Here is a 6,660-nt window from a genome sequence, read left to right as displayed (position 1 = left end):
AGGTGCCTGGCTCCCGTCCTGCTGCCGCCTTGCTGAGCAGCAGCTGGCTGGCGAGAGCAGCCTTGGTGTCCCTTGCCCGGCCGCTTCCCACTTCGAGAGAGGATGGTGCCTGTCCCTTCAACAAGTGTTGCTCCCAGTTGCTGCCCCCAACTCCTCCGCTGGAACTGTTCGTTAACGCTAATGGGAGGCAGAGGTTTCACAGCGCCTCACACTAGACAACAGAAATCCCACCTGCAGCGCCCCATTGTCGGTACCGTAGCGTAAAAGGAGCCTCAACAGAAAAATCACATCCATCAGGTTAGAAACGTAATGCAAGTTGGCAAACCTAAATATATCTTGCTCCCCTTGCCCTGAGTCAGGTGCGTGTTGCCATCCCCGTGGTGCCTGTGCAGCTCCGGTCTGTGGCGGTGCTCGGCCAGCTGGTTTTGATGTGGCACGATGATGGCACCACGGTGTTTTTACAGCTCGAGCCTGGTCACCGGTATCAGCACACATGGACACTCTTCCTCCGACACGCCGGCGCAGACGCTGGCTGTGCCCTCCTCCCGCGCAGCGAAAGGCACTCGTCGCACTTGATAACACCGCGCTGGGTCCTGCGCACGTCCCACCGCCCCGCTCTGCCGCCGCGGGACACACGCACGGGCTTGTAGGTGACTCTGGGGTTGGGAGGCATAAGCCACGCTGGCAGTAATGCGAAAGTTCGTATTTTCAGGCCGGAAAGGTGGAGTGGTGGCAGCTCTGTGGCTGGTGAGCTGACAAACAACCAAGAGAAACCTCCTTATGGGAGGAGGTCTCCCTAACTCCTGAACAAATAATGGGCCAGTAAAGCCAGAGATTAATACCAAACCAATTGATTTTTCTGTCATATGTGTTCTCCATGACAGGCTGATGGAAATTTTAAACTTTTTTTTTTTTAATAGCTGAGAGTGACTGAGTGTTTGGCCCCGTTCCTATCTCCACCAGCAGCGCCAGGGCTGGCTGCCGAGGGCAGACCTGTCCCTGCCTTTGCTGAGGAGCTCAGCGCTGGCGCCGTGGCCTCGGCTACCGCCGAGCTTGGCAGAGCCCCGTGCCGAGCGGCTGGGTGGGCGGCTGGGGGGCAGCCGCCAAGAGCTGCTGATGCCCCACAGGGGACGGCTGAGTGCCTGGGGATTGGCACAGGGGCTCATGCCAGGAGGGGAGACTCTCACCACTATGAGGACAGCTCCAGCTTCACTGGGGTGGTCTCCCACTCAGGTTAAGCAGCTCCCAGTTATTGCAAGGTAGAAAACAGACGTTTGGCTCCTAGTGTACGTCGCAAGGGATGTCCACACGCTTGGGAAGTCAGAGGCCCGATCTTCCCAGCAATGTCAAGGGAAGATTGCAGTGCCGTGCTTCCAGTGGGCACACCAAGGTCTAATAAAACAACAGAGATAAGGGTTGTTTGGGGGGAAAAAAAAAAAACAAAAGTCCTGTTTTGTTTGTAGGCGAAAAAAATCTCAGAGCACCCAAAGGTCATAGTTAGGAATTTATTCCCTTGCTGCAGGGTTGTTTGCTGAAAGATAAAGATCTTTGGTGCAGGTGTACAAAGTGCCAAGAATCGTGAAGGTGACAGGGAGTAAACCCGTGGCTGAGTGACGTGCTGGTGGCAGCCCCGACAGCCCCAGGGAGCAGGAGGACTGTCCCCATCACAGGTGCCCCGCGACACAGCCCATCCCTCAGGGGCAGAGCTCAGCTGATGGAGGAGGGTTTTCCTGCTTTTGGGGGTTAACGACGCTGCCGTCTCAGAGCCAGCCTTGCCGGCAGCTGGGGATGGCCTGAACATCAGCGCTGGTGTAAATATTGACCCGTGACTTGGGATTCCTGATTCAGCAGTGGCCAGGACTGTCCTACAGACCGCAGTATCTCGCCCTGTTTCATAAACAGCCCTGTGTAACGGCCCCACCACACACTCGCTCACAGCCCCCAATTATGGCAAGCTACTTCTAAACAGTCACCAAAAAAAAAATACCCAGAGCAAAGGATTGGAAAAAATTCTTTCAGACCTGGCAGGGTGTCGTTCAAGTATGCAGTGATGCAGCTGTAGCTCCAAGAGCATCTGGTCGGTGCAAGCCTGAGGACTCCTGCGTCCCCCAGTGTCGCGTGAGGTGGTCCAGGCTTGAAGGCTGGGGAGGGGTCAATTTGGACAGAGTCCTACAGGGCTGGTGCTGCAAGGGCACTTGTATTTTCACAAGGCTTGCAGTGGCTGAGGCTTCTTAAGGCTGTAGCTTCCAGACTCACCCCGAGGCCGCTTGCCTTCACTTTCCAATCTTGCTTTAGCTGCCACGTGACATATTCTTGACTTTTCCCTTAGCTTTTAGACACAGTTCTATCCTATGCACTCACAAAAGCAGGTAATGTATTTACTACTTAGTAAACAAATGTGGGGGATTCTGCTCAATTTTTTCAATGCTTAGGGTAGCACAAAGAACTGTGTTATGTTTGCTAATGCTGTCCATGATAAACGGCATGGCAAAGGTCTTAAACCTTCCCAAACTCCAGCTGCCCTTTTTATTTTATTTAAAATTTCTCTCCTGATTGCTCTTTCTCTTCCCCTCCCTGCTAGCTTTGACACAAGCCCACTGAAGCAGCCTGCGGGGTTTACGCCAGTTTGTTGCCGGAGCCTGGTGGGTCACGCTGCAACCCAGGATGATGGGATGAAAGAAAAAATAAGCAACTCCTGAAGGAGAGATCAGGGTCCAGGTGGTTTGTCTAGGGGAGTGGCGATACTGCCTATGCACGGCTGCGCTAGGGTGGCCGGAGCTGTCAGTAAGGGTGAGAACAGACACAAAAGCTGGAGGGACAGGAGCTTCTTAACCCCGTGCTAAGGTGCTGCCACCAAAGCCAGCCACCGACGGGACGGTGACCTCCTTGGTCAGGAACCTCAAAGCTTTCTGAGCCTGGGTTCCTGCCGCCTGGTGCACTGGTGCCTCTGTACATTTTAGGCTCCTCCTGCCACGGTGAGCTTGGGAGCCAGAGGCAAGAGCCCTTTTACACCGGAGTGAGTGCCTCGGGTATGTTCGAGAATATTGCTGACAACTACCTCAGTGTTTTATTTCCTGCACAGACACCTAGATATGTAATGTATGAAACCATAAATCAGAAAACAAAATAAAAGATTAAGAGTGTGTTTGTTTTTAATACAGCAGAATGGTTGTGTGCCCTCCCAGTACTCTTGGGGGGGGGACTACTGAAATCCCCCGGGGTTCGATCAGTGCTCCCAGCTCTGCTCCTGAGCAATGTGAGGTGGGAAACAAGAAGAAAAAAATAAAATTGTCAAAAAGTAAGACCTTAATTATAGCCTAACGTGGCAAAATATCCCAGAGTATGTATGTTTTCCATACAGCAAAGTCAAAGAGTTAAGCAGCCTTGTCGGAGCAGTAGGGATGTGTCCATGTAGCAAACCTGACCAGAGCAGCATCTCCCTGCCTGGCTGCACTTTGGGGGAGAGGGATCAGCACATTTCCTAATGAGCAAGTCCCAGGTGAAACGATTTGTTCCAGACAGTGCCCAGTTAGGTCACAGTTAAATTCTATAGCATCTTGTTTCACAAATAGACGAGGCAGGGACCTCCTATGTCCCCCTTGTGAGGGGCCAAAGCACAGCAGAACTCCATCAGCAGGTTTCCCAGGTGAGTGGGCAGCCCAGCCTGCTGCATGGGTCCTGGTCCATAGTCACCTTGCTAGATGAACCTGAAGCCCTTGCTGTTCCTCACCTCTTGCTGTCGCTACATGACCCCGTGTGTGACGAGGCATCGTACCCGCCACTGGGTGCGTACAGAGCCAAACGGCAGATGCCTTGGCTGGAACAAGGGGTGCGGGGACCGGTGGGACGTGGGACGAGACACAGCCAGTACCTGCCAGAGCGCTGTGGATGTCAGCGAGTTTTGTTTTGTTTTGTTTTTTCCTTTGAAGGCCTCCAGCAATGGCTCTTGTAAGGAGTAGATTGAAAGAAAACAATGAAGCGGCTTTGCCAATGTTTACAGAATGTTCCTTTCATGTTGGGACTGGAAAGTACAACAGGTTGTGTGCGCTCTTCCCTGCCTCCTGGGCACCTCTGCCGGGCTGGAAACGGCTTCTGAGAGCGGGAAGACTTTGGGTCACTTCCAAAATGAAATGTTCCATCTTCCCAACCTGTGTTTTGACTTTTTTTTTTTTAAAAACTAAAATGCCGTTTGGAAACTGAAAAAAATAATTGACAACGCTCTGGGGGTGGGCAGGGTGGGGAAGAGGCTTTCCAGAGCGATTAAGGCAACCCTCCGCAGAAGCGACAGGATTGCGTCATGTTGAGCAATGCTGAGGGATTTAACCGAAATGTAGTATTTCAGGTAATTGGTCTCTGGCAATTGAATCTTAACCCATTTTTCCTCCTATTTCAGTTCACACACCTGAAGATATTGGCTAAGAGACCAATGTTGTGCTCTGGTAGCTTTTGACATTTGTGGTTTTGTTATTCGCAGTAGCTTAAGAATAGAGCGTGAAGTGTTGAGTACAAAAATACAGACTTGAATTTATTAGAGGCAAAAAAACCCTCAAGCAGCAAGCAACCAGCTTCTCTGAAACAGAAATCACTGACAGAAAATGGCTGCTCTTGTTACTGAATAATTTGTTACCCGGCCCATTGTGGACTCTGCAAAGCCGGACGGGACGGTGGTGAGCAGCACATATGAGGTCATGCTGGAGGCATTGGCCCCGGGGCAAAAAAAAAAATTAGGTTTTTGCAGACTTTGTTCGCTGCTCTGTTCTTCCTTTTCACATAGCTAAGAGCTTACCCAGGAACCAAACCTTCCCTTTCTTTGCTCCTGAGAAAACCATCACCTGTTTGTTTATTGCTCTACAGTTCAAACAGGCCCTGATAACGTTGAATTCTTGTGTTGTGAGTGTAAGTGTAAAAGGCAGCCAGTTACCATACGCACATTCCTGATTACATTCATAAATTCGTACGGTTCAGTGAGAGGGGTTTTCTTCCACGTTAAAAAACAAAGAGGAGTGGAAAAGTAAGCTCTTTAGACTTGAGTCAGAACTACCTGGAAATATTTTCTGTGGTATTTATTGCAAAAGCAATTATCTTTTAAAAAATTACACAATTACTTTCTTCATAAACACAGCTGACATCTGGAAAGGAAAAGGAATTTGGTTGGCTTCTTTACATGTAGCCTTTATATGCTCTGCAGACACTACATGGTCTGACCATTTGAAAGCACACTTTAAAATGAAACCTGCCTTTCAAAGTGTCTGTGTGCGCGAACACAAGACCGCAAACACAGGAACGCGAACATACACATTAACTTGTTACCACTTTGGTTTTCGCTTCTTCTCTTGTAATATTTAAAGACATCAGTCGTTGCTGATTTTTTTTTCCTATTGCTGCAGTTCTCCCATTTAAATGTCTTAAGTGCTTTGCTGAGTGTTTTACAAAGAGAGAAACACCATTCTCACGAGATTAAAAGCAGTAAAGAGAAAATGACGGCCGCAGCGACTAGCCCAGTGCCCTGCAGAAATCCATTGCACGCGGCTGGCGTCGGCCCAGGGCTCCGGGCGGCCCTGGTGTCTGCTCGCTGGAGCGGCACTGCTCCCAGCGCTCCCAGCCTTCCCTTCCAAAAGAAACCAGAGGCTTCGTTTAGAGTTGGGGACAGAGACAGTGTTTAGTCCCTTATTCTGGCTCTGTTATTAATTGAAAAGCTTTGCCTACGGTCCCGTTCATAAAAGCAACACCTTTGGTGGCCCCCTCCAAGTCTGGCTTCAGATAAAATGGGGTTAAACCAGGCTATTTTCCAAATGCCTCACTTTCAGTTTTACTTGTCTTCATTTTCTTCCCTGCTCAACCACATCATCAGCCAACTGCTACTGCATTCTGCTTCGGCCTCCAGAGAATTAGCAGTTCTGACTCCCAGCAGGTTGTCAGAAAGCCTGAAAGAAGTTATCTTACCCTCAAAATCTGGCACAAAAATGAGATGTTATTTCTAATTGTCTTTCTCGCTTTTACTTTTCCTCTCCAGCCCTTCGGGGCTCCCCTCTTCCCATCCTCCCATTTCCTTCTCCACCCCGGTGCTTGGCAGGGATCCCCGCTCCATTCTGCTGTTTCAATAGCTGGAGCTCTACAAAACTTTGTGCTTTTCCCCCACCCTTGACAGTAGGAAACCGGCGGCGTCGGCTGGTGGTCCCGGGGGAAAACGCTGCCCCACACCACACTCCCCTCACCTCACCCAGCCCAGGTCACCCCCGTTAGCTCACCGCCCGTTCGCATGCCATTGCATGAGCTTTTATCGCCATGTTTTGTCACGGGCAGGCTGTTCAAGCCTAAATTACTGGAGTGTGGGGACAGAAGGCTGGGGAGGGCACATCCTCGCGGCCCCTTCCACACTGCGCGGCAGCTACGCCTGGCCGGGACCCGGGGCTTTCTTGTGCCCCCGAGCTCATTTTTATAATCCTGCCTTCTGGTGAGGGGCTTACGGTATCTGCGTGCCCAGCTGCAGAGCGCTTCCACTCCAGAAGCCACCTAAACAAACGGGTCGCCACTGCCCTGGGGACTGGCGCGGGCAGCCCCCGGGCCCTGTGCCCGCTGCCGGCAAACACAGCCAGCAGCAAACCCTGCCTGCAGGGAGCCCGGCCGGCCCCCCGGCCCCGCGGGCCCGGGGGGGAAGAA

This window comes from Egretta garzetta, unplaced genomic scaffold, assembly GCF_000687185.1.
Source record: "Egretta garzetta isolate BGI_Z169 unplaced genomic scaffold, ASM68718v1 scaffold97, whole genome shotgun sequence".
In the NCBI taxonomy this organism is placed as follows: domain Eukaryota; kingdom Metazoa; phylum Chordata; class Aves; order Pelecaniformes; family Ardeidae; genus Egretta; species Egretta garzetta.
Note: the sequence above shows the minus strand (reverse complement) of the source record.